Source organism: Bidens hawaiensis, unplaced genomic scaffold (assembly GCF_021521415.1).
Source record: "Bidens hawaiensis isolate Kalapana, Puna unplaced genomic scaffold, B.hawaiensis_p1.1 tig00033272_1, whole genome shotgun sequence".
NCBI lineage: Eukaryota > Viridiplantae > Streptophyta > Magnoliopsida > Asterales > Asteraceae > Bidens > Bidens hawaiensis.
In genome coordinates, this window is record NW_027495707.1 from 163,366 (window position 1) to 189,395 (window position 26,030).

At 37.6% G+C, this 26,030-nt stretch overlaps 1 pseudogene; it reads right to left on the reverse strand.

Moving 5' to 3' along the window:
• Window positions 1–584: 584 nt before the first annotated feature.
• Window positions 585–22,945, reverse strand: LOC143584742 (ubiquitin C-terminal hydrolase 13-like; annotated as a pseudogene).
• Between the last annotated feature and the right edge of the window lie 3,085 nt (window positions 22,946–26,030).

Here is a 26,030-nt window from a genome sequence, read left to right on the forward strand (position 1 = left end):
TTCTCAAGACTTTTGGGCTGGCTTTGCAACACAGCTTATTCTTTCTAGACTTTTGACTTTGTCTTTATACAGTCCGGCACGTCTAGTTGAAAGTACGAGTTTTATTTGGATCATTTTCACTGATACCAGTATCCACTAGCTCCTACAGATCAAGATTGCAGGATAGCCTTTGTCCAAATACTCCAGTACTCATAACCCATGCCTTTAAACTCAGGGATCTGGTGTTGGTAATGCGCTAATTGGTTCAGATATTGATTTGTGTGAAGATCATGTGCTTGCAATTCAAAAATTATAACACACTGTGCTCTAATGCAACAATGTTAGGCATAAGAACAAATCTCACAAACAATTGAACACAAAGGGTTCGCTCGATTTTTATCATTGGACTGCTTAGCATAAAAGAAACAAGACTAGCTAGCTTGCTCTTAAATAGGAGGAACAAAAGCGAATAACAATCAAACAGAAAAACCCCGGACAAATACAAACTAGCCGATAAACTTTATTCAAATATAGTAGCAGAAAAATATCTCGACATCAAATGCACATGACTCCTTCATAGCCGTTTATCAGCATGCTTCCGAAAATTAAGAGTCTCCAATGTCCTGTTCACCATCCAGACAAAATAAACAATTAAACCAAATAGAACTAAATATCAGAAAGTAAAAAAATTGCTACTAAATAAGAATAAACCTGTTGCAAATTACCTGACGAACCCGAGCATGTTTCATAAAAGATTGAACATCAGGAAAACGTAATGTTTCTCTAATTTCATCAGGAACAACTTTCTGGAAGCAAATAATGTCCCCATCTCCAAGCTAGAAAGACATACAAATTAGATAATTATTACAAAATGATGATCAAATGAATAAACAATTATAAACCACAAACAAAGAGTTGCATTAATACCTGGCTTTCTTCAAAAGTATGATTCTTGTCAAGGAGTAGACATAAGACAAAGGGTGCAGAAATCATTTCCTGCATGAAACTTGATGAAGGTAAAGATTAAATTAAAATATAACAAAATGTGGAAACCACACACACACATATATATATATAAATGAAAACTCATTTGAGTTGTGAAAACCCTATGTAATATCATTTTTTTTTTGTTTTTTTTTGAACATGTAATATATGTTGTTACATTTAATACAAAATATCGAAAAATAAAAAAAAAATATTTTTTTTCTATTTTTTAATATTTTTTTACTAATTTTTATACATGTTTTCAGAAGAGAGAAAATGTTATATATATATGTTTACATTTTTTATTAACTTTAATTGTGGACCACAAGATTCAAACTTTAATTAAAAACATGTGGTTGAGAATGAGTTTTTAGAATTTTCACAACTCAAGTGGCCGGGTTTTTATTTTAACCTAACCATATATATATATATATATATATATATGGGAGATTTCAAATGAGAACCGCTTTGAGTTTTAAGAACTCGAAATAACTCAACGTAACATTTTTTTTGAAATATATATATATATATATAGGAGAAAGTTAACGTACAAATTAAAGTAACGTGCTAACTATAAGAATCAAGTAGTGTAATTATGTAATAATTACATAATTACATCGTAGTGTAATTACACTACACTATAATTATACTATGTTGTGCACATAATTGTATTACTTGATTCTCACAGTTAGCACGTTAATTTAATTTGTGTTTAATCCAACCCGTATATATATATATATATATATATTGACCTCAAACAGTTCTATTTCAACACTCTCTCTAAAGCTAGCCAGTCCTTCTAGCGTTGACACTATGTCACCTAGCTTTCCAGTAGCCTTCACGGCGAGGTGCACGACAAACCTGCTTGTTAAAAACAATAATTAATGCTGATTCCGTATTGTATATATGCAGTATGTGAGTTTGAGGATGTAATAGTATATGATAACATGATGCTGTATATGCGTATATATATGGTATCATATTATTATATATAGAGTGAGGGTAGATACCGAAACTTTTCTTTTACAGGATCATAAAGTTTAAAGAAAAGAAGAATCGGCTTCTCCGGTGGAGGGAATGGCAGCAGGTCCTGCATTGATCAGGCAACCAGCCAAATTTACAACAAAGCACTCTGTGTGTTACTATACAAAAGAAAATTAAATGGATAGCAACTATTAAAAATAAAAAGCTATCACTGAGATCTTACCCATCCAATGTCTACTTCAAGATATAAATGAAGCTCGGCGTTTAATCTATTCCTGCTTGAGAATTTTCTTATGTATTCAACCTAAATCACATTGAATTAGACAACAATTACCAAATCATAATGAAAGGACAAAACCCTAAGACAAGGATTTGGTTTATTCCTATATAAATGCATAAATTTCGCTCTTCGGAAAGTTTAATTGCAACTTAATTGCCCGTTAGTTACGACTGAAAGATCTTAGTGACGTTGATCTTGATCCATAGAGATTCATGTGAAATTAATTGATCAACGATGTCACACCAGGGCCATATGATATTATTCATTGATTAGTAGCATAAATAGTGCCTTCACATCAGATTTTGTGTGGCCAGTTTATGTACATTCGCAATAAATTTGGTTTAGACCCTTTAGTATGATTCATTATCATAGATTCACTAAAATATCATAGATTCACTAAAATATGATTCTGAAAATCAATACGAATGATGATTGATTCGACGAGGGTTCAATCAACTCGTGAAACCTTTTTTTCTTTTGCCATATTTAACGTACTTAGTTTATTTATTTAACTAATCAACACCTATTAAACCAAATTTAAGCAGAGCTCAAAAAGTGCATACAGTCCTAGCTTTTTCCAGAGGTGTCAATAGACGATAAGGGCGATAGGTTGGACCCTGGCGTTTTTCCCACAGCCAAAATTGCTGGCGTCGCACTGGTACACCCGTTTCTTTAGCAAATTCCTCCTGCAAAATTTTCAGATCTTCATATTTAAAAAAATAGCACAACACAAAACACAATTTGAACTATGTATGATATATAAAAACCAAATATTGTACCTGGAAAAGAGCAAAAGAGGTATGTTTTAGGATATGAAAACAACGAACTTTATCAAAATCAACTAGATCAAAATATATTTGTTTCCCAATGTGTTTATAAATATCCCTATCACTAATAACCTAGTTTCATCATATTGCAAGGTAAGTAATGATCATTTCATGAATCTCAAATAGTAGTTCTACGAGAGCAACACTGGAAATTTAGACCTTTATTTTTGTACACAAATGCGCTTCATCATCTTTTAATCTTACCTGAAAGATAAAAGGGTTCAATGTTATTCTTTAGTAAGATTACAAAAAACTAATAAGAATACCAAATTTATTAATAAAAACTCTTACTCAAAGGTGTTCGGCCATATCCATCTCATCCACATTACAAAATATTTTAGCCTTCTCACTTTCGCGTATATACACAAGCATGTATGCATTTGAATTCTTTGTATAATAAAATGGGTGTGTTTGGTCTACCTATTTCACAATAGTACATAAATTCATGAATCATATATAAGTTTAAGTGCATGCTAATTAATAAATCAATATCATCCACCAAATCACCTCCTTGCCTCCATATTGTTCATACAATGCACTCATCATATCTGCTTTGGTCACACGTTCATCATCAAATTTAAACCTGCAACATATTAACTTCAGCCAACGCATTAAATAAGCATTTGATAGATTGTGTGTGTGTGCATATACCTGTGCATTTATATCTGTATGTTTTATTGGAAGTATTAAACTAAATTTATAGCTTAATGTCAAGTGTTGATATTGTAAACATGTAATCAGTCATGTCCAAACGTTGTGCTGGTTTGGAACATCGGTTCATATTGTAAACAAATAGGATGAAATTAGTGAAATCAAGATTGAAAGTTTGTGTGTGTTACTTTGGTCAATCATTATCAATTGTGTTGTTCACTGAATACCAACATTTATATGTATATGGTATGCATGTATGTAATTATTATGTATGTATGAATGAATGTATTTTTAGATCGAAATCAGTAGTAGCTGCAAAACGCATGATATTTCATACCACTGATCAAAGAGCGTCGGCCTGATATAGGCAAAATAATGTCCTTCATCACGCGCTCCCTTGCCGTGAACCCAAACACTGCAAAAATAACATAGGACTGAAACATTCAGACTCTAATAAAATAAAAGCCAACTTATTCACAAAAGTTAGCATAGTTATGGTTTTTCCTGCATATTTCCATAATTTGAATAATTATCATTTTGGCTTGCTTTCTAACTGTTTCTAGAACTAATATAACTAGTTACTATGTTATGCTATCTTACGACGACTTATTTACTAAAGTTACTTCATCTCTAATGAACTTGATGGAAAATACTCAACTAGATTATGATACCTGTGAAGAGTGTAAAGATTGCGAACACGTATGTCTGCCAGGGGCAATAAATACTTTCCATCCACTCTATCAAGATCAAGTTGTAAGGGGAATCTATAGCGGTTGTTTATCTGTCCAATTGAATAATTTCACAACAAAAAGTTCAAATAAGGGGCCTGTTTTTTCACAAGTTAGTTCTAACAATAATATGGTACTTCCTTTAATTCCAGTGGTTGAGGTACAAGGTTATTGTTGTAAGAATCAACAAACGTACTCGGAAGTATATCAACCACGGCCTTCACATAAACTGAACCATGTCATAAGGCTCAAAGTTACTGACCTTCACCATTGTATCTTGCATGGAATCATCGTATCTGAAACGTTTTAACTCCAATACTAGAACCGGGGGGAAATCGACGAACAGAACACCCTTCTTTGCATCCTATGAAGGACAACACATGATTGAATTGCAAAAGCCCAAATGTTTAAATAACAAAATATGTAAATTAATAAATTCAAGAAATGATTCTAACCTGATATCCGTTAATATCAGCTCCAGGTCGCTCTACTTCTACATATTTGTCAAAAGAATCTGTAGGTCCCAAGTCGGGTGGATCAAACAACGTCTTTGGATCAACCTAACTTAGTGCTAGCGGAAATCACACTAAGCAACCAAGAGGTCTCGGATCTTGAGTTTATTTTCAGTCACGGATAGTAGAAGTTAGAGAGAGAGAAAGTAATAGAGATCTTGCAAAAGGTTTTCTTATGTATATCAAACTTCAACAACCTTGCTTCTCATGGCATGCTCCCTATTTATAGGGAAGCATGCATGAGAAGTATGATATGTCAAATGCCCAATGGGCTTCTTTACAATGGACCGTGGCCCAACAATATACAAAATGACCCGTAGGCCCAAACATATAACTTAAACAATACAAAAGACTAAATATACAAAATGGGACTAACAATCTCCCTCTAGTCTTTAGTATTGAAACCCGTCGGTGTCGTAAATCAGGCATTCGTCCTCGATCAGTGGAAGTTCAACAAGTCTACGCACGAACTTGTTGAAGGCTTCCACTATCCGGTCGGTATTCTGACGGCCTATATCCTCGACGGTTCCCAGCGGCTTCTTGTAGAACTTCTTCACATCAGTCCCATAAGCTCATGCTCGTCAAACACTCTGATCTCGTGCATACCACGGCAGTGAATAACGGCCTCGCCGGTTTTGTTATCAAATTCCCAAACAATGAAATCTCGGAGAGTGTTGGGAAGATAAGGCTCGCCATGATAGATCTCGTGACATTCTTTGGGCGCCTTGTATCTCCATATCTTGCGAGGCTCTCCGGTAGCCGGGTCTATTTCTCTTGGGTTCCGGTATCTGCGACCCTTATTTGGCTCGAAGTCTTTGTAGTTGACTTTCGATTGACGCTGCAGGTAAGTCGGGACCCAACTTTCCAGCGTACTCCCAGTAGCACCAGGACCTAAAGCTTTCTGAAAGTAATTCAGATCAAGCTCAGGTAGAGTCTTCAGCTTGTGATGAGTAAGATAAATAAGATCCCCGCTGTAGCGTCTGATGGCCCAAACTTTATTTCGTTGATCATATCTAGCATATACGATCAGCGAGTCATCGTGATATGGATAGTTAAGCACGCGGGCAGACGCACAATCCGTGATGATATGTGTCTTACGCTTCTTCTTTGGTGGTGGTGCAGGGACAGGAGCTGTTGCAGGAGCCTCCGAAGCTTGAGCAGGAGGAGTATTTGGATTTGGCGAGTAATTGATGTCATCTTCTTGTTCATTCACCGCCATTTCCTTTTCAGTTCCCTCTATGAACTCCTCAAAGCTTATACCTGCATTAATAAAGTCAGCGATTACACCTGTATTGTCTGTCGGAGAGATGAGATCTTTGTATAACCTGTCAAGTATCGAATCATCCTCTCTGACTTTACTGGCTGAGCCGGGGTTAGCAGGGTCTTGAGCATCATGTTGAGATTGTGGAGGTGATCGAGTGTTAGCTCCACCTCCACCTCCTGCCGTCCCGGCTCCTCCATCTCCTCCACCACCGCTGCCACCATCGTCATCATCATCATCAAAACTGTCATGTACGTCATCGATGTCGTCATCTTCTTCATCATCATCATCCTCTTCGTCTCCATCATCCTCTTCGTCTCCATCATATCCACCACCAGCGCCGCTAGATTGGCCGCCTTGTTGTACTAACCGACCAACAGTCGCCTCTGCTTCTGACACAACAACCGATACTCCTCGCATGGCCACAGAAGGACCTGCGGCTGGTTGCGATCCACTAACTTGAGAAGTCTCACCAGACCTTCTCCAAGTTCTAAAAATAGCATCAAGCCTATCCTCCAGACCATGAAATTCGTCTTCCTGAATGCCCATCAGGTCTGAGGCTACTTGGTATTTGCTTACCATCTCTTCATTTGTTTTGAGCTATAGCTCATTCAGACGCTCTTGATCTTTTAATCTTTCTTTGATGGCTTCCATGTCTGATCTGAGCAATTCAAGAGAGGTGGAGGAAGCGAGTTGATTTTTCAATTCAGCAACTCGTGAGTTTGTAGCTTCCTTCTCAACATCCCACCTTCTTGTGGCATCTTCAATTTTCTTGTTAATCCTTGTTCTGAGACCACTAACACTTGGTAAATTTCTTTCAAGTGTGCCCAATCGATCTCCAAGTATAGCGTGATCGGCTCTCAGATTAGCATTCTCGGACGCCTCATGATTCATCAAAGTTTGAAGATTTTGGATGCGGGTGTGGAAGGTATTGGTCAATAACCGTTGATTTTCAGCAACTTCATCACTTGCTACGTTTTGCTCTTCCAACACCCGTATCCTTTCCTTTAGGGCCGCCTTCTCCTTTTCGTCCTCTAGAGCCCTTTGCTTCATCTCCTTGATAAGCTTGAGGAGGGGCAATCTCTCGTTCTGCCCTTTTGGCGTTTGATTCCTCCAGTGCGACGATCCTATCTAGGATAGCGTATACTGGAGGTGTCGCAGACATCCCTCGTGAGATCGGTTTGGGAGAGATAATGGTGGATGGTGGGGTTGTGGTTTTTATCGGTGGTGAAGTGGTTGGCAGGGGTAGGGTGATGGCTTGAGTGAGGATTTGTGAGGCTATAGTGGTGAGTGGTGTTGGTTGTGTGGTAGTTGGTGTGATGGTTTGGGTAGGTGAAGTAAGGACGGTTTTGCTCCATATGCTTGTAGTTTGAATTGGGGAGCTGAAAACTGAGGAAGTGAATATGGATGATGTTGGCTGTGAAGGTGGTGTTGAGGCTTGGGTAAGTTCAGGGTGAGGTTGTTGTTGAGGTGGTGAGTGTGGTGAGGAAGGTATTTGGGGTAGGAAAGTTGGAATTGGTCGGTCTGTAGGTGAGGGTTCAGGTGAGGAATCAGGTGAGTCATGGAGTAGGGTTTTGGTTTTCTTGGCTTTGGATTTCTTTCTGGTTTTAGTTGGTTTGAGGGCAGGGATTTGTATTTTGGTCACATCTAAGGATTTGAGGGCTTGATCTAGGGCTTCTTTGGTAATTTTTGGTTGGTATGTGGGCTTGTCTTGTGAGGGAGACGTGACATGAGATTTGGTTAACTTCTGGGAGTCTTCATGTCTCCTCAAACGCTTTAGGGGCGGCTGGTCTTCCTCCTCCTCCTCCTCAAGCTCTATTGTTTTGCCCTTTTCTGCTATCTTTCTCTTCAAATCATGTTTGGCCTTTGTTCTATCTTCGGCCGGCTCATCGGACGAATCTTGACCTCCTTCAGCTACCGGTTCTGCATCACCTTTTCCTTCTTCAGATGCCTTATCCCCAGCAGGCTCTGTGTCTTCAAACAATCCAAACTTGGGCCCAGGTCGTGGTCCAGTGTATTGATGACCTCTGCCCTTGGTGCTCAACAGCACGCCAAATACTGACATCTTGATCTCGTGAACGTGAAATGGCTCGGGGTGTGACTTCTTGTCTTTTGACTTCTTGTCTCCCAGCCGTTGAATGTCTGGGATCATATCATCCAATAATAACTGCACAAATCTTGGGTACATCAACCATGTGGCCTCACTCTTGATATTTGCGAGCATGCACAAGAATATACGTCGTGAGTAGTTAAACTTCTCTTTGTTGGTCAGTGCGTACATGACTCGAACCCAATCTGTGCTCATGCTGTCAAAACGCCTCGAATATCTATGAAGCAGTGTGTAATGATGTGGAAGAGGAATCTCCAATACGGTGACAGATGGCTCTTCTCTAAACTTTTCCATTCCGTATCATACCTTATTTGGGTAACGAATTCTTCCAACATCTTCTTATTTCCTCTCTCATATTTGTAATCAGACTGGTCGTCGATCTTTAGCACCCTTCTAATATCCTCCTCTATGATAGTTAATTCTTGTCTGGCAACTGTCGTGGTGAAGGACATAGAATCGTCAGCAATTTTGGCGAATGCCCAGAAATCTAAGATCCACTTGTAGTAGATTGCTGGATCTGCGGTGATGGCATATGAAAGGGGCAATTGCCTGAGCCCCTTGACTATAGGAGTAAAAACCTTGTCACCCTTTGCTTTAGGCAACGCTAGAGTACAAAAGTTGTTATGACCCTGAAATTTAAAAACAAAAGATCATGAGAATCATCATTAAGTCAGACCAAGACAAACTAGATATTTACATGGATATTAATAATTTATACATTAGATAAGTTAGATTTAGCATTATGTACATTCTAGATATAATAAGTTAATAAGTTAACTTCAGCCAAATTACAAGTTAATAGGAACAAAAGATACAAAGATCAAGTTATGATCAGTCAACAATTTCAAACAGTGTGCTTGAGATAACAGATCAGTTGCATTGTGTTTGAATTTCTGAAAAATTTTCTAAGTATGAGTTTTTCTCATGAGAAAGAGTTTCGTTTCGCATGGACAAGCGAAGCGAAACAGAAAGTGTTTTCGCTTTGCATGGTCAAGCGAAGCGAAACAGAAAGTGTTTCGCTTCGCATGGTCAAGCGAAGCGAAAAACCCTTCAATCGAAAAACCTGTACTTAGTCCCTTTTAGCCACTTCTCACTTTACTCAAGATCGCCTTTAAGCAAAATGGGTTTCTAGAGGGTTTGAACTTGAAGCCCTTATGATTTCTAGGTCAATTTGTCCTATGAACTGATGAACAAAAACTTAAATCTACAAACTTTGTACAAATAACCCTAACACTAATAAATAATGATGATACTCAAGTTTTACAAGTCCAAAACAGATTAATCTTTATCAGATGAACCAATTGCATATGAAGATCAATTATGAATTGATCCGACGTCTCATTTGAACCGTCGTCTCAATCCATAAGAACCCAGAAAATATGAAGATGAATGATTTATGAAGTTTTGATGTTATACCGAAGGTGGATACACTGGATTCAACGGCATAATTGTAATATTGAGGACCGGATGCTTTGAAGATTTGAAGAAAAATCTGGGTTTGTGTTTGAAGATTAGAGAGAGAGAGAGAGAGGAGAGTGAAAAGTTAAAATATTTTGGTGAATAATAAAAGAGATTTTAGGTTTCCCTTATATATAGGGTCAGCCTATCTCGCGATAAGGTCAAAACATCGTGAGTATTCACCGAAAATGCACTCTCAGTCCTCGGTTTTTAACAATATTTGCATTTTCAAACCCGAAAAACATTTACCCACCGAATCCAAGCACTAAATTGTTTATAAAATTTTCTTTTGTTGGTCCATAACTGTTAACATTTGCACGATCGATCTCTTTTGTCAAAACACAACATAATAAAAGAAAAAAAATTTAAATAAAATTTAAAATTAAACAAACAAAAAAAACAAAAATAATAATAATATTAAATTAATTTGCATAGTACTTTCTTTGATTAATTTTCAAAGAATGATCGCGATATGGAATCATATTAATTTGCAAAGCTCTATATTGCATTTCCATTATGAAGTTATTGTGACACAAGTTCATCATTGACTGTAGATATTGTCCTTCTTTTCAACCTGACAAGTGTTTTGATGCCAAAAGTGATACAATTTAGGTACAATTTGGCACGGTACTTATGTGGTCCCCACTCAATCGGACATGTTACTGATTTCGTCATATCTCAGGCCTTCTTTGTGTTAACATATCACCTCAACTTGACTTAAACCTTTCTTAGTTGATCACAGTACACTTATTAACAGACTGACTTACTGTACACAGTACACAATACATATGACACTTTGTGCTTTGCACACTTGACTCAATCTAGAGGGATTAAAATAAAGCAGAAGTTCAGGCCATAACAATCAGGTCATGTAATACCATATTATCGCGCAGAGAAAGTCCAAGGCTTGAACAAAAGAAAGAAAATAAAACAAAGCAGAAGATTCAGGGCCTTAACAATCAGGTCGGATAATACCATATTATCGCGCAGAGAAAATCCAAGGCTTGAATCAAAATAAATGAAGAAATAAAGCAGAAGTTAAAATTCCTAGAACTGACTCTTTTTCTTGAAATTTTTTTTTTTTTTGACGCTTTACTTGACTCAATGAAAATTGACACTGACTTTCATAAGACGACTGTGGTCAGGTAAAGAGAGGCTTGGGTATGACATGTGTACTTACATTTTTTGCCTTCATAAATATGACTACACTGAATCATGCAACCGCTTCATACTCGTATATCCACTAGCACCGGCAAGAATTCAAGTTTATATCACTTGACACTTACTTGTTTGTCAAGCCTACCTACACATCAATGAATGACCTTGAAGCCTTTTGTTCTATTCTTTTAACGCGCTAGAGTTATTACAAACCAATGTACTATCATTTTCCATATAGTCGGATCAAATTCTCAAAAATTTGAAAATTTTAATTTTCTGACTCCCTCTAAGCAGGAGCTCCCTCTAAACGGGACAATTCTTTTTGAATTTTCTTTAAATTATAAAATTAACATCTTTTTGTTAAGTCAAATGACTTGGTTTTGTTTTACTGAAAGTAAATTTAAAGTCTTTTTGGTGAGTTAGAGTTAACTCATTTTCTCCCTCTAAAAGTGTGACATATTTGAAAAATATTTACAGTTTTAAACTAAAAGATAGACAATAAAAATTTACTGAAAGGAGATCATGCCCAATGACTCAACGAGAAACAAAAGTCGGGCACGACAGAAGGCTTTTGTAAAGATATCAGCAAAGTTAAAATCAGTATGGACTCGTTTTATGTCGACAAGCTTACGATCATAACAATCACGAATAAAATGTATTCGGATGTCTATGTGCTTAGTCTTTGAGTGCTGGACCGGGTTTTTGACAATAGCAACGGCCACCTCATTATCACATTTGATCGTTGATCCGTAGAAATTCAAACCGTAATCCAGCAGCTGATGCTGGATCCAAATCACTTGAGAGCAGCAGCTGGATGCGGCGATGTACTCGGCTTCGGCTATGGATGTAGACACAGTGAGTTGTTTCTTACACTGCCATGAGATCAGCCGATCTCCCAGGAATTGACATCCACCAGATGTGGATTTTCTGTCCAGGTGGCATCCTCCATAATCACTGTCGGTGTAAGCATGAAGTTCCAAGGGAGAATTCTTTGGGTACCAAAGACCCAAACGTGGTCTCCCTTCCAAGTATCTGAAGATACGTTTGACAGCAGTCATGTGGGATTCTTTTGGGTCAGATTGATATCTGGCACACTGGCAAACAGGGAACATGATGTCCGGTCTGCTTGCAGTGAGATACATCAGGGAACCAATCATTGACCTATAAAGATGTTGATCGACTGGCTTTCCTGATGGATCAGGAGTGAGAACAGGACGAGTAGCGATTGGTGTCATAAAAGCAGTTGAGTCCTTGAATCCAAATTTCTGAACAATGTCATGATCGTACTTTTCTTGGTGAATTAAAGTCCCGTCCGTCTTTTGCTCAACCTGTAAGCCCAGGAAGAAAGTCATCTCCCCTAAGGAACTTATTTCAAATCGCTTTTGCATGATCTCAGAAAACTCCTTGCACAGAGTCTCATTCGTGGACCCGAAGATAATATCATCAACATACACTTGAACAAGAATCAAATCATCCTTCACTTTCTTGACAAAGAGAGTTTGATCAACAATGCCTCTCTTGTATCCATTCTTTACTAAATGATCAGCCAGTGTAGCATACCAAGCACGAGGAGCCTGGTGAAGACCATAAAGTGCTTTGTCAAGTCGGTAAACGTGGTCAGGATAATTTGGGTCTACAAAACCTGGAGGTTGGCTCACATAAATTTCTTCTTTTACTTTCCCGTACAAGAAAGCAGTCTTCACATCCATCTGATATATTTTGAAATTCATATACGACGCATAGGCCAAAAAGATACGAATTGCTTCCAATCTGGCCACAGGTGCATAAACTTCACCGTAATCAAGTCCTTCTCGTTGCCAAAAACCTTGTACGACCAATCGGGCTTTATTTCTGATGATCACCCCCTTGTCATCTTTCTTGTTACGAAACACCCATTTTGTTCCGATTGGTTTCTTGTGATTTGGTTCCTTCACCAGCTTCCAAATGTTTAGCTTCTTGAACTGCAACAGTTCTTCTTGCATTGCATCAACCCAAGAGTTTTCCTTCGAAGCAACTCTGTAGTCCTTGGGCTCTACCTGTGAGATAAAACAGGCAAAAAGACATCTGTTTATGTTACCAGAAGTGCTGCGCGTTTGGATGCCAGCGGATGGATCGCCTATGATGTTCTCAGTCGGATGTCGACGATGGATCGGTAATTGTGGAGTGGGTTCGACACTCACGACTGGTGTTGCCTCCAGTTCAATGGTCAGGCTCTCTATGGGACAAAAGACCGTAGTCACATCGACAACATCATTTAGTTGTGGATCCCTTGCGTTTTCTTCTTGATCAACCAAATGTTCGTGAGCGATGGTGCCTTCCCATAGGTTGTCGTAGAAAGGTACGACAAAATCAGGAACTGATGATGAGATGGTGCTGCGAGAATTTCCAATGGGAACGGTGTCAATCTGCACATCCTTTTGAACAGCTTCCTCTGCAGATCCATGAACGTCCTCACCTGAGGAAGGTGTAGGAACTGATTCAACTATACTTGGATCAACAGCTGGGGAAGTATTCGTTTGGTGGGTTTGTTGATCTGCCGCTTTATTGGTCTGAACGCCTTCAACATTGTCAGTTGACATAAATGAGTCGGAGTCTGAATCATCTGTGTCTTCGACCGCGGGTATTTCAGTAGATTCTGAAGATGTTTGCACATTGACTACCGGGACAGGTTGATTAGCCATATGTGGAACATTAAGTTCGGGTGCAGGTGCAGCAATCTGTATGTCTGTCAGACCTTTCATAACAGCATGCATCAAGATTGATTGATCAACAATTGTCGGAGTTGGTGCAGAAACATCAGGAGACATCACTGGCGCAGAAGATGGTACATACATTCCTCGAAACTGCCTGAACAAGCCTTCATAATCAAACATCCAATCAGGACCATTGTATGCATCGGTAGGGTTTAGTTCTTGCCAATCGATGTTGTAGGACTCCAAAATCACTCGGGATTTCTTGTTGAACACACGATAAGCGCTTTTGTTAGCGGAATAACCTACAAAGTAGCACTCATCTGCCTTTTCAGCAAATTTTGAAGTTGTGGCAACATTAGATTGAAGCACTGTGCAAGGACAACCGAATGTCTTGAAGAAATTAACCCTTGGCTTGTTTCCATAAAAGACTTCATAAGGTGTCTTATTCAGTCTTTTATTCAGCAACACGCAATTCTGAGTGTAGCACGCAGTGTTAATGGCTTCCCCCCAGAAGAATAAAGGGAGTTTGGAGTATGACAGCATGGTTCTTGCAGCTTCAACTAGTGTACGATTCCGTCGTTCAGCCACCCCATTTTGTTCAGGAGTGTAGGGTGCACTGAACTGATGAAGAATCCCCTTGTTGTGACAGAATTCGTTGACAGCCTTGTTGCAGAATTCCGTTCCATTGTCACTTCTGATGCACTTTACTCGTTTGTCCATCTGATTCTCAACCAACACAATAAATCTGATAAGAAACTGAAATGTCTCATCCTTGTGACCTAGCAGAAAAGTCCAACTGAAACGCGAGTAATCATCAATAATAACCAGACAATAGGCTTTTCGACCTATTGCCATTGGTTGAACAGGACCAAAAAGATCCATATGCAATAGTTGAAGAGTGGATTTCATGGAATTGACCATCTTAGGGCGGTGAGGGAGTTTGTGCTGTTTGCACTTAGAGCAAGATAAACATTTTTCAGCACAATGAAATGATTTTACAGGCAAGCCCCTCACATGATCACCTTTAACCAACTTATTCAAGTTCTTAAAGTTTATATGCCCTAGACGTCGATGCCATAAGGATGAGTCGTTCTCCGAAGCCTTGGACATCAAACAAGAAGCAGTACGCATGGAATAATTGCTTCTCATGTCCAGAATGTATGCGTCATTGTGCCTCGGAGTACGTAACATGATCCACTCTTCCGGGACTTTAAAACCTGGTTTAAGAATAAGACATTCATTTTCAGTGAAAAGAGTTGAAAATTTCTTATCACAGATCTGAGAGACACTGAGTAAGTTGTGATTGAGTTGTTCCACAAGATTAACTTCGTCGAAGGTCAATGTGCCATTGGAGACCTTTCCTTGTTTCGTGATTTCTCCTCCTATGTCACCAGCAAAGGAAACATGTCCACCATCGAAGGGCTTTATATCGAACAATAGGGACTCATCTCATGTCATATGTCGGGTACAGCCGTTGTCCAAGTACCAAATACTGTTGACAGGCCAGCCAGGCTGACCCTACATACATGAGCAGCTAGTTAGTAGAAGGGTCCCGAGACGAACTTGTCTCGGGAAAAGCAAACAGAAAATCACCCAATTTTATTTTATGATGTTTGAAAATGTAATCTTTTGGAGAATCCGAATCTGAAGTGCAATCACTCGAGGAACTGGTGTTGGGATTCCCTCGGTTCTTAAAAGATTTTCTTGATTGCCTTCGTTTTGACTTGGGTTTGATTGTCAAATTTTCTTTGTTTGCTTTTGAAAATGGTTTAGAGGGGTTTTTAGAGTTTTCAGCTTCTGACCCTTTGGCTAACCGCTTCCTTTCTCTTTGTGTAAGCCAAAAAGGTTTCTTGGGTTTGTCGGTTCTTTTAATTGTTGAATCCGTCTTACTGGCTGAGGTACAAGTTTGATAAGACATTTTCTTAGGTTTAACGTTTAACTCAGTAAATGTCTCACCAAACCTGCTTTTGGCGTCTCTTTGTTGCTTATGCCAGTTCTTGTAGTGTCTTTCAAGATGAGACGGATTACCACACACAAAACAACATTTTCTTTTGTTACAATCATAGACATGTTGATCACTGAAATATGTGGGGTGAGGTGATGTGGGAGAGTTAATGGATTGAAAACCTCTATCTATGAACACATTTGAATGATTCGATGCAAAGTAATTTGACTGCCTGGGTTTATGACCAGTGTAGTAGTAGGTACTATTAAATTAATCATAAGATTGAGAACTATTTCTATTAGTGGTATTCTGTGAAAATGAAGTTTTCTTTGAAGGCATATATTTACATGACGTGCTTGGTTTTTCATTTTCAAAGACAATTTCTTGTTTTCGTAAGTCCTTAAAATCATGATCAGTTGACAGGCACCTAGAACTTGTTTGCTCATTAACCTCAGTTACATTTGTTTCATCAAAAATTGTTTCATGCTCAGAATCAGATGAAGAGCATTCACTTTCATTACATACTTCTTTACAATTTTCTTCACAAGAGGTTTCACAAAATACAGGTTTTGATTCTAACATTAAACAATCCAACATTGATTCACAAACTTTGTTACAGACAGGGTTATTAATGCTTTTGGTTAGACCCACACATGACTCAAAACGTGGTTCTAATCCTCCAGGTTGCTTAAGATCCTGATTAATTTTCCCACAATCACCATTGTTTACATTTCCTGCTTCACAAGACACATTGACGTTAGCATTTTCAAATGATTGAATTAGAGCAACAGTCTGAGATGCTGTGGGAATAAATGTCACAGGTTTTGGTATCCTACCAACACCGTATGCCATTTCCTCATCAGGAGAAGTATTATAGCTAAAGTGGGGCAACCTGGTGTAGTTATCATTGAATGGTGGTGGTACGGCCGTGTAGTCGTACCCCAACCCCGTTTTAACTTTAGTACTTCTCTGGGCTCCAATAAGATCATCTAATTTCTCAGATGATACCTCAAACCTTTCGACTTGTTTTTTCCATTTCTTTTTTATTAGTAACTTCGAGTCTTAATTTCTTAATCTCTTCTTTTAAATCATTGATTATGTCCTTATAATAAGTGACATTATGTTTTTCTCGAAAAATTTCAAGTCTAAGATTAGCGACATCATCGTGATGAGTTTTGATCTTTTCAATGTAGATCTTATCAGCCTTTACATATTCAGTGTTCAGCTGACGAAGTTTTACGTTTTCTTTCAAAATTTCGTCTTGCAAGTATCTATAGTATGTAACTTTGTTGACACATGCTTCTATGCAAAGATTTCGTTTTACCTCATTAAGGTGTGATGCACAAGAATCGACAGCAGAAGATGAAGATGGTTCATCGTTTGAAGTGAAAGCCATGCTAGCCATATTTAAAGGATTCTGCAACTCTTGAAACTGTTCGTCCCAATTCATATCGGTGTGAATTCCTGTTTGAGAAACAAGGGCTCTTGAATTTGAGCTTGAGCTGCCCTTGTGTGAATGATTTCCGATTCTTTGAGATGAGTTGTTTGCCCTTTGATCCTCAGGCCTCTTTCCAGCGGCTTTTGCGTCCTCTTCTTCAGTTACTTTTGTCACCTGTATATCGTTTGCTGGTTTGGGAGGATTTGTGCATTCTCTAGCAAAATGACCCATCTCTACACAGTTGTAGCATCGAAGCTTTCTCTTGTCAAAACCAATTCGCTTTCAATCCGAATCATTGAAGCTGTCTTTTCCGTAGGTTTTGATGAAGTTGGTGGCCCTTTGCACAGCCATGGCCATCTGATACTTGATGTCCATTTTCTCAAGATCCTTTTGATTTATGTCTTTCAGATCACCTATTTCAAACTGAGTAGGTAACAAATTCCCTTGCAACAACTCTTCATGACAAGACAGAAAGGCTTTAACTAGTGTCACATTTGAATCATTTAGCATGGGAATTGCTTCACAATAGCTGGATGGCTTATTTGTTTGAGGTTTTTTTGCAGAAATTCCATGTGCTTTCAGAGCTTGAGCAACTGCACTGTCAACTGCTTTTTGAAATGAACTTGCACTGGATGGAGTTGATGGGTTGTTGGTGGAGATGAAAGCGGCTGATTGTGAAGGGACAGTTGGTGAGTACTTGGGATTGGTCACGGGATATACATTCGGTTGGGTTTTGCTGACAAATGCTGTTGGCACACTTGAGGATGTAGAACTTACTCCGGCTTGATTCAGAGAATTCATGTGATTGTTCATCCTCATCTATTCATCCATTTCGAATGATTTGATGGTGGATATTAGTTCACCATTTGTCATCCCATTTAGATTTGTGGTTCTCTTGATAGTTATTGTGTTTACACTCCAACTGTAAGGCAAAGAGTTCATCAACTTGTGATTCACCTCAGTGTTGGGAATGTTAACACCTGCAACTCTTACTTTGACCATGAGCTTCTCAAACCTTTTCACTAAGTCAAGCACAGCGTCACCTTGACGATGGTTGAACATATTGAATTCTTCCTTCAACAGTGCCTTCTTGTTTTCTCTTATTTAAGCATTTCCTTCAACCATTTCAACAAGAGCTTCCCATAATCCCTTGGCACTTCTGTGTTCTCGTAGTGTTTTTGTGATTTCATTTGACAGACAGACTGTCAACAACAAAAATGCTTTCTTATCTTGTGCTAACTTATCCAAATCATCTTGATCATAATTCTCTGGTGCCTTAGGTTGTTCTCCAGCATCAATGCGAGTTATTGGAACATGAGGACCAACTTCAAAACATCTCATTAAATCAGTTTCAGTTAAAGAGATGAAGTTCATGAACCTCCATTTAAAATCAATGAAGTTATCATCTAGGGTCATAAACTTAGGAGGTTTCTGAGGGGTTCCCACTTGATTCTCTAACAGCAAATAACCCTTCAATAATTCTGAATCAGTACTGGCCATGGTGTAAATCTTCAAAAGAACTTAATCTTCCAAACAGTTAACTTTTTCGCTTAAAAGGCTTCAAGCGAAGCGAAATGGTTCCAAGCGAAAGGAATCCAAGCGAAGCGAAAGAAACTCAAGCGAAGCGAAAGGATCTCAAGCGAAGCGAAAGAAAGTCAAGCGAAGCGAAAGAAACTCAAGCGAAGCGAAAGGAAGCGAAAGAAACTCAAGCGAAGCGAAAGGATCTCAAGTGAAGCGAAAGGATTTCTTAAGCGAAGCGAAATGGTCCAGAAAGCAAATCTTCGTTGGGATCTGTTCCACTCACTTTTGTCAGTTCAAGTATGATGTTTGGTACAATGGCTGAGGGAAGCGAAAAATTTACTTATCAACCCAACAAACTTGGAACCCGTAAGTACCACCTTATGAAGTTGTTGCCAATTCTTTTTGTATTTTTGATAATTTTCTTTGCCAAGAACACTTGAACACTTATCTTCTTCTTTTCAAGATCAAAATCCAAGGTTGTGATCTAAAAACCCTCAACTAGTGAGCCGAAGCTCTGATACCAATTGTAGGTCCCAAGACGGGTGAATCAAACAACGTCTTTGGATCAACCTAACTTAGTGCTAGTGGAAATCACACTAAGTAACCAAGAGGTCTCGAATCTTGAGTTTATTTTCAGTCACGGATAGTAGAAGTTAGAGAGAAAGAAAGTAATAGAGATCTTGCAAAAGGTTTTCTTATGTATATCAAACTTCAACAACCTTGCTTCTCATGGCATGCTCCCTATTTATAGGGAAGCATGCATGAAAAGTATGATATGTCAAATGCCCAATGGGCTTCTTTACAATGGACCGTGGCCCAACAATATACAAAATGACCCGTATGCCCAAACATATAACTTAAACAATACAAAAGACTAAATATACAAAATGGGACTAACAGAATCATACACGCTGCGACAACCTTCGACATCAAGCTGAAGGTCTGACACAAGATATATGTGTTAATAAAAAAAACCACAATCAACATAAAACAATTTCGTTATTACAAATTTTATGTACTTACAAGAAAAAGTTTCCTGCATTGTTAATCTGGTGTCCACATTTATGTAATCGGCGTAGCTCATAGTATGTCCTTCAAACAATTGTTGCATTGCCCACTCTACAACAGTGCCCTATGCCAGTGTAACCACAAGTATACATAACCACATAATCAGGCGATCGATAATAAAAAATTAACAAAATTCATGTTCGATAACTGAAATAGGCATACCTTCATTTTTTCTTCAAGTTTTTCAAAGAGAACCATGCTGTATCCTTGAGCATCATTCTTCTTAAAGTATTCATGTGTCTCCAGCCCGAAAAACTTGGTAAGCTCTTCAGTGGCGACACTAGCATCACCGTACTGAAGGTTATAGAATAATCTCTGTAAAGACAGAGGAATGCTCCCGGATGGCATATAATTCCTAGTTGGTGGCATATGAAAGACAGCCTGATTGAAAAGTTAGACATGAGTGCCTAATATTATACTTTTAGTGAGCATCAATTGATGGGGTAAAAAGCGGTCACAAACTTTTCTAAACTAAGGTATATGGTATAAGGTTTGTAGGAGAGAATGCACATAGCAAGTACAGTCAAGACTTTTAAGGTCAACATAAATGGTTTTCGACTTTAAGCGAAGTGACAGCCTTACTGTAACATCGGCTTCAATTACACATTTATCATTGATAATATAACCTCTGCCATCGTCGTACAGCTCACTAAGTGGCATAAACCAGCTACGACCCCAATACTTTTCTTGATAACTAAACTCATGATGCTGTGTATCTGCAATGTGGAGATTACGACACTAGGAATAAGTATCTTCGTTCTTGTCGATGTGAGATAAATAAATAACTAAGGTCACACGCATTATAAATTATCATAAAAAGATTATGCAGAATATTACTTTTAACGTGAACTAGACCAAATATGTTTTAACGATTAACATTTTAAGGAACATACAAAAGAAGAAACAACAAAATAGCATGCCCGAACATGGTTAAAGAGTATGGATTAATGTTCTGGGCTGCTGCTGAACACATCTACTCAAGGAGCCTTACCTTATATGCAAAGGATTTTGACCATGCATACCAAAATATATCTACAATTAAAGTTAATAAAAAATGTAAAAGTAAATTTAATTTTTTCTCTCTCTTTCCTGAAAATATATATAAAAGTTAGTAAAAAAAATAGCAAAACAATTTTTTTTTCGATGTTTTGTATTAAATGTAACAACATATATTGCATATGTAAAAAAAACGAGTCATAAGCCGGGGCAACAATTTGTACAGGAGCTTGGAGGTTAATACTTTAGAGAGTCCTTTTTCGAGGAAGAGGAGCAACCCCTTTAACAATGGGGCTGAGAAGGAAAGAAGAAAGCGGGCTAAAGACCAAATAGTAGCAAGCATAAGATTTATCATTACTGTTGTTATTCGATCAAACAATTGATGGCTACTTGAAGGTCTGGTGGTTGGTCTTAATTGTGTTATCAAGTTTGATACAATGTTGTGGGTCAAATTTGTATTTAGCATAAAGTATAGTTTGGGGCACTTTATGCAACATTTGTAAGTTGGGGGGGCTTGATCTAACTACTAGGCGGTTATTTGTTAGTTATATAACCACCAGGTGATTATATAACCGTCGTGGTAGTTATAACCGCTAGGGGTAGTTATATAACTGTTATCTCGGTGGCTATATATGTGTGCCGGTGTAACCAACAGTGCCATGTCCTGTAATAACGTTGTTTTTATAATACAAGTTTGTGTTTCGGGTTTTCATCCCTTCTTCTTCTTCATGTTATGTTCTTGATTTTTGGTTGAATCGTGATCTCCTGGTCCTGTAAGGATTAGTGATGATTTTCGTTTAATCAAGAAAGTTTAGCAAGAAACCCGATCAACCACAATAGGTTGATCAAAGCACGTTTAGTAGCAAGTGAGCAAGAGTCCGATGAGCAACGCCTGGAAGCAAGCAGAAGTAAGAGATCGCACCAAGAGCAAGAAGAACTGAGCAAGAACCGAAGAAAACAAGCATACACAAGAATCGTTTAAACAGTAGCAAGAACGTTTAAACAAGAACCAAGAAAAACATGAACGTTTGCTTTTTTATTAGTAAAAGCAAGAGAATAGCAAGTTTAGCAAGAAAATCAATTCCAGTTAAAGCAAGAGAAGATAGCAAGTAACTGCAGCAGAAACAAAGCAAGACCGATATCACGATAGCAAGAACAAAGCAAGAAACCTCAAGAATGATGGCAAGCTAGATAAAGAAAGCAAGTAGCAAGAATGATCAAAACACGTGTGGTCCGATCAGGAAAGAGAGAAAAGGCAGCTAGCAAGTATTAACGTGTATATTGTCGTATATTTCATTGTATTTATTATGTATATCATCCTCATATTTAAGAGATTTAGTTTACTTTCCATCTTGTATAAGTACTCACTTTTATGAACACATGATATCAAATATTTGACAATTTATATGGTATTAGAGCCTTCCTAAGAAACCCTAGTAGCCAACATGTAGACTTCTGCTAGCTATCTAATTTGTTAGTTACATGGACAATGCATAGAGACATGATACATATAGCAATATTTTTTTCAATCTTTGAATTTTACTTCTAATAACAATCTTGTCGCCATGGTTAGCAAGCTAAAATCTTAAAATTCACTAGAAAATAAAATTGCATGGAACATTTATTTTATAAAAAACAGTTGAATTATGTAAAATTGCATTAGACTTAATGCAACATTTTTCTTAGATAATACAACTACTTCTTTCAAATGCAACCTTAAATGTTGCATTATGTTTAATATAGCTTCACCTAATGCATCTGCTTTTTGTAAAATAAAGTTTGCGACAAATATCTCTAATTAAAAAGTCATTACATTTCCTTAACCTAAAATCCAGAAACTATGAAAACAAATGTAGATGAGCCACTCCAAATGAGAACAATTATGAGATGATAAACACAGTATACGAAGATATGAAAATTGCCCGGGATAACAAAAATAGCATGTCAACAAAAGTAAAGGCTTACCTTTCTGCACGTTAAACGAACAGCTTACTTGATTCACTACAGCCAGGCTGAGCTTAGCATATATGCTACAACCATTTGGTAGTTTTGTGGAATCAACAGCCTGAATATACAATGGCAGGTAGTCCTGCTCATTCTTTCCTTCCAGGAACATGAGTAATTGCCTACACAAACACGAGACAAAGAGAGAAATTAATACACGAATCAATCCACCGTGTAACAAAAAATAATACCATTTATATCCTCCAGCATCAAAGGGGTCAGAGAGCAAGTTATTGTCCTTTAACGTCGAAAAATCCTCTATATCCCATGTGAACCGTGTAGTTGGAAGATCCTCAAAAACTGAAGCGGATTTAACATACTAATAAGTTTTAGTCAGAATTACTAAAAGAAGCTTACGCATTTAACTACAGAGTTTTTTGTTGGATTGGTGGGTTTAGCCAGATTAAGAGAAATTTCTGGTGGTCCAGATAAACCGTGAAGCGTTTTTAGGGATTCCGCTCTCTGAAATAGCGGAATAGGACACGTGGCAAGTTTGGGTGGCATGGATCCACTATCTCAGATAGTGGAGCTAGCATGCCAACTTTTCTCGCCCACGTCTCAAATTTTGCTATTTCAGAGAGCCAAATCCCTAAAAACGCTTGACGGTTGATCTGGACCACCAGAAACAATCCTCTTAATTTGGTTAAACCCATCAATCCACCAAAAAATCTTTGATTACATTACACACACAAGCAAGAAATATTAGTGAATAAATGGTGCTGCAAGCAATACCTAATTCCAAGGCCGCCAAATTAGAATCATGTGGGAGCCGTATTGCTTCAGGCTGCAGCAATGAAATATAATTCAGATATATATAAAAACATTAGATCTGATAACATTTTCTCCAAAACCCTAGAACAGTATATAAGCCCTAGAGTTAGTATTATATGGATCGATTGAATAGATCTAAAGCCTATAAGTCGATTAAGTGAGTGTGGTACAGTATTAATATATGTATAGTTAACAGCAAGAATTAAGGGTTTTGCATGTGCATGTGTACTGTGAATGAGTATATAAATTAGTGTGAGCATATATATGTATGTATGAAGTGTGGTTGATATATATTACCGGAGGATTCATCGGAGGAGATATTAAGGTGGTGAATCCGACCAGAGGGCGACAATTTCGAGATTCTAGGGGTTTGACTTTGAAGCAACGGCGCAACACCTGATGACTGACTGACAACATATGTATATATCTTTCTTCTTATATATTGCACCACTTCAAGGGTTTACACGTCACCCAACAACAATTAATCATATATCATTAATTATTAGCATTAATATTTAAATAAGAAAGAGTAATTTTGTTTTAATTAAAATATAAAAGTTATTTCATTTTTGTGACGATATTTCAATGGGAAAATACTCAAATAACTATCTGGGTTAGGTCCAGCCGGATGATAGATATTTTTACATTACACTAAAGAAAAGGAGTAATAGCGTGACAAATGTCGCCGTTAAGTACCTCAATTATCGCTGCTAATGGATGGCAGCTGAAGTTGCAAATGGTAGTTGTAAGTGGTGTGGCGGTGGGGGGAAAGGGTCGAAGGAGTGTGGGACAGTGGAGGTAGTGGTTGTAAGGTGTGGGGTGGTGGTGTAGCAGAGGAGTTCGTGATGATGAAGATGGTGGTATGTGTTTGAAAAGGTGGGGTGTGTTTGTGTGAAAGGGAGAAGAAGAGGAAGGGAGCGTTGTAGCCATGGTTGTAAAAATTCTGACTAGGCATTGATTAATCGTTAGTCCCCACCCTACCAGTCGATTTGACTAACGATTACTACAACACTGATTGCAACTTGGATCATAGTGGATGATCATGGATTTAAATGAAGAATTTCGAGAGAAATAAGAAGAGTTAACTGCATGAGACAAACCGTTACATCAGCGTCACATCATAAATCAAACTTTTATCAAAAACCCAAACTTTTTTCACAACACCAAACTCCACATACCTTATTAAAAATGTTAAAACAACATATATATATGTGTGTGTAAGAGAGAGAGAGAGGTGGCCCCCACTTCCCAGTCTGCTTCTCGCCTATCTACAACGACAAACCATACTCGGCCGGACCTCCCTCCACAACGCCACCCATACATCCGACCTATTGCATTTTTTTTAATCTTTTTTTAATCAACGTTTTTTTTAATCAGTCACACTTTTAATAAAACAAAATTATAGCCTTTTGTTAATATTTGCTTCTAGCCTCATCTCTTGTGGTGTGGTGATAAAAGTATTGGTGTTATCTAGCAAAGACCAGGTTTCGAGTCTCGTAAAAAATAAGATAGAGAATGGAAATTATTATTTGTTAAAAAAAAAGAAAATTCTCAAAAGGCTCTTTTCTAGAGAGAGAAACACAAAATGACACTTAAATTTCAAAAATTCAAAGCATATCATGGGGAATTTGAACTGAGACAACACTCTGGGAAGTTTTTCGACGGGTTTCATTGTCCACTAAAAAGGTGCCACATGTAGAAATTCTGACAAGTCTGAACAAATATGAAGAGAACCCGTCGGTTGCGTCCATTTTTTATGAAACATCAAAACTTGTCGAACCCGACTGTTTGTTTTTAAATTGTTCTCATCTTCCCCATCCAAGTTTGCACCCCATCCAAGTTTATAACAAGCTCGTCTTCCCCATCCAATGCACCCATTCAAGTTTATAACAAGCTCGTCTTCCCCATCCAACTTTGCACCAAATCCATCTTCCTCGTCCAACTTCTAAAATATTCTATTTTAAGTTTTTAAGCTTTAATTTAATATTATATAAGTCTAATTAATTTCATTTATATTTGTTTTCTTTTTTAACTTTTGAGATATAAAGTTTTATAAAATTTTGAATATACCATTGAGACGTACTTATTTTCATCTATGTGCCAACATAAACTTTATTTAAAACCGAGTCGAGTCAAATTTATGTCGAAATGTCTAATAAAAGCTTGACCTGACTTGGTTTTGAACAAAATTTATGTCGATACGTAGATAAAAATAAGCACGTTTCAACATATATTTAAAACTTTATAAAACTTTGTATTTCAAAAATTAAAAATAAAAACAAAATATAAATGAAATTAATTATACCAATATAATTATAAAATAAAACTTAAATAGAGAATATTTCAGAAGATGGTTGAGGAAGACAGATTTGATACAAACTTGAACGAGAAAGACGAATTTGATGCAAACTTGAATGGAAAAACTAGATTTGGTACAAACTTGAACGGGGAAGACAAGAATAATTGAAAAACAATAAAATAGAAGAGATTTGAAGAACTCTTTATAAGCTTTAAAATAAAGAGGATCTTTGTGTAGTTTTTAATAAAATAATATTAAATAATCATATTCTTGTCATCGTCTCAGTTTCTGTCACAGTCACTCCACTTGCAGGTTTTGTAAACTTATGTCTAAAGCAATCTATGTCACAATGCGTGTGCATTA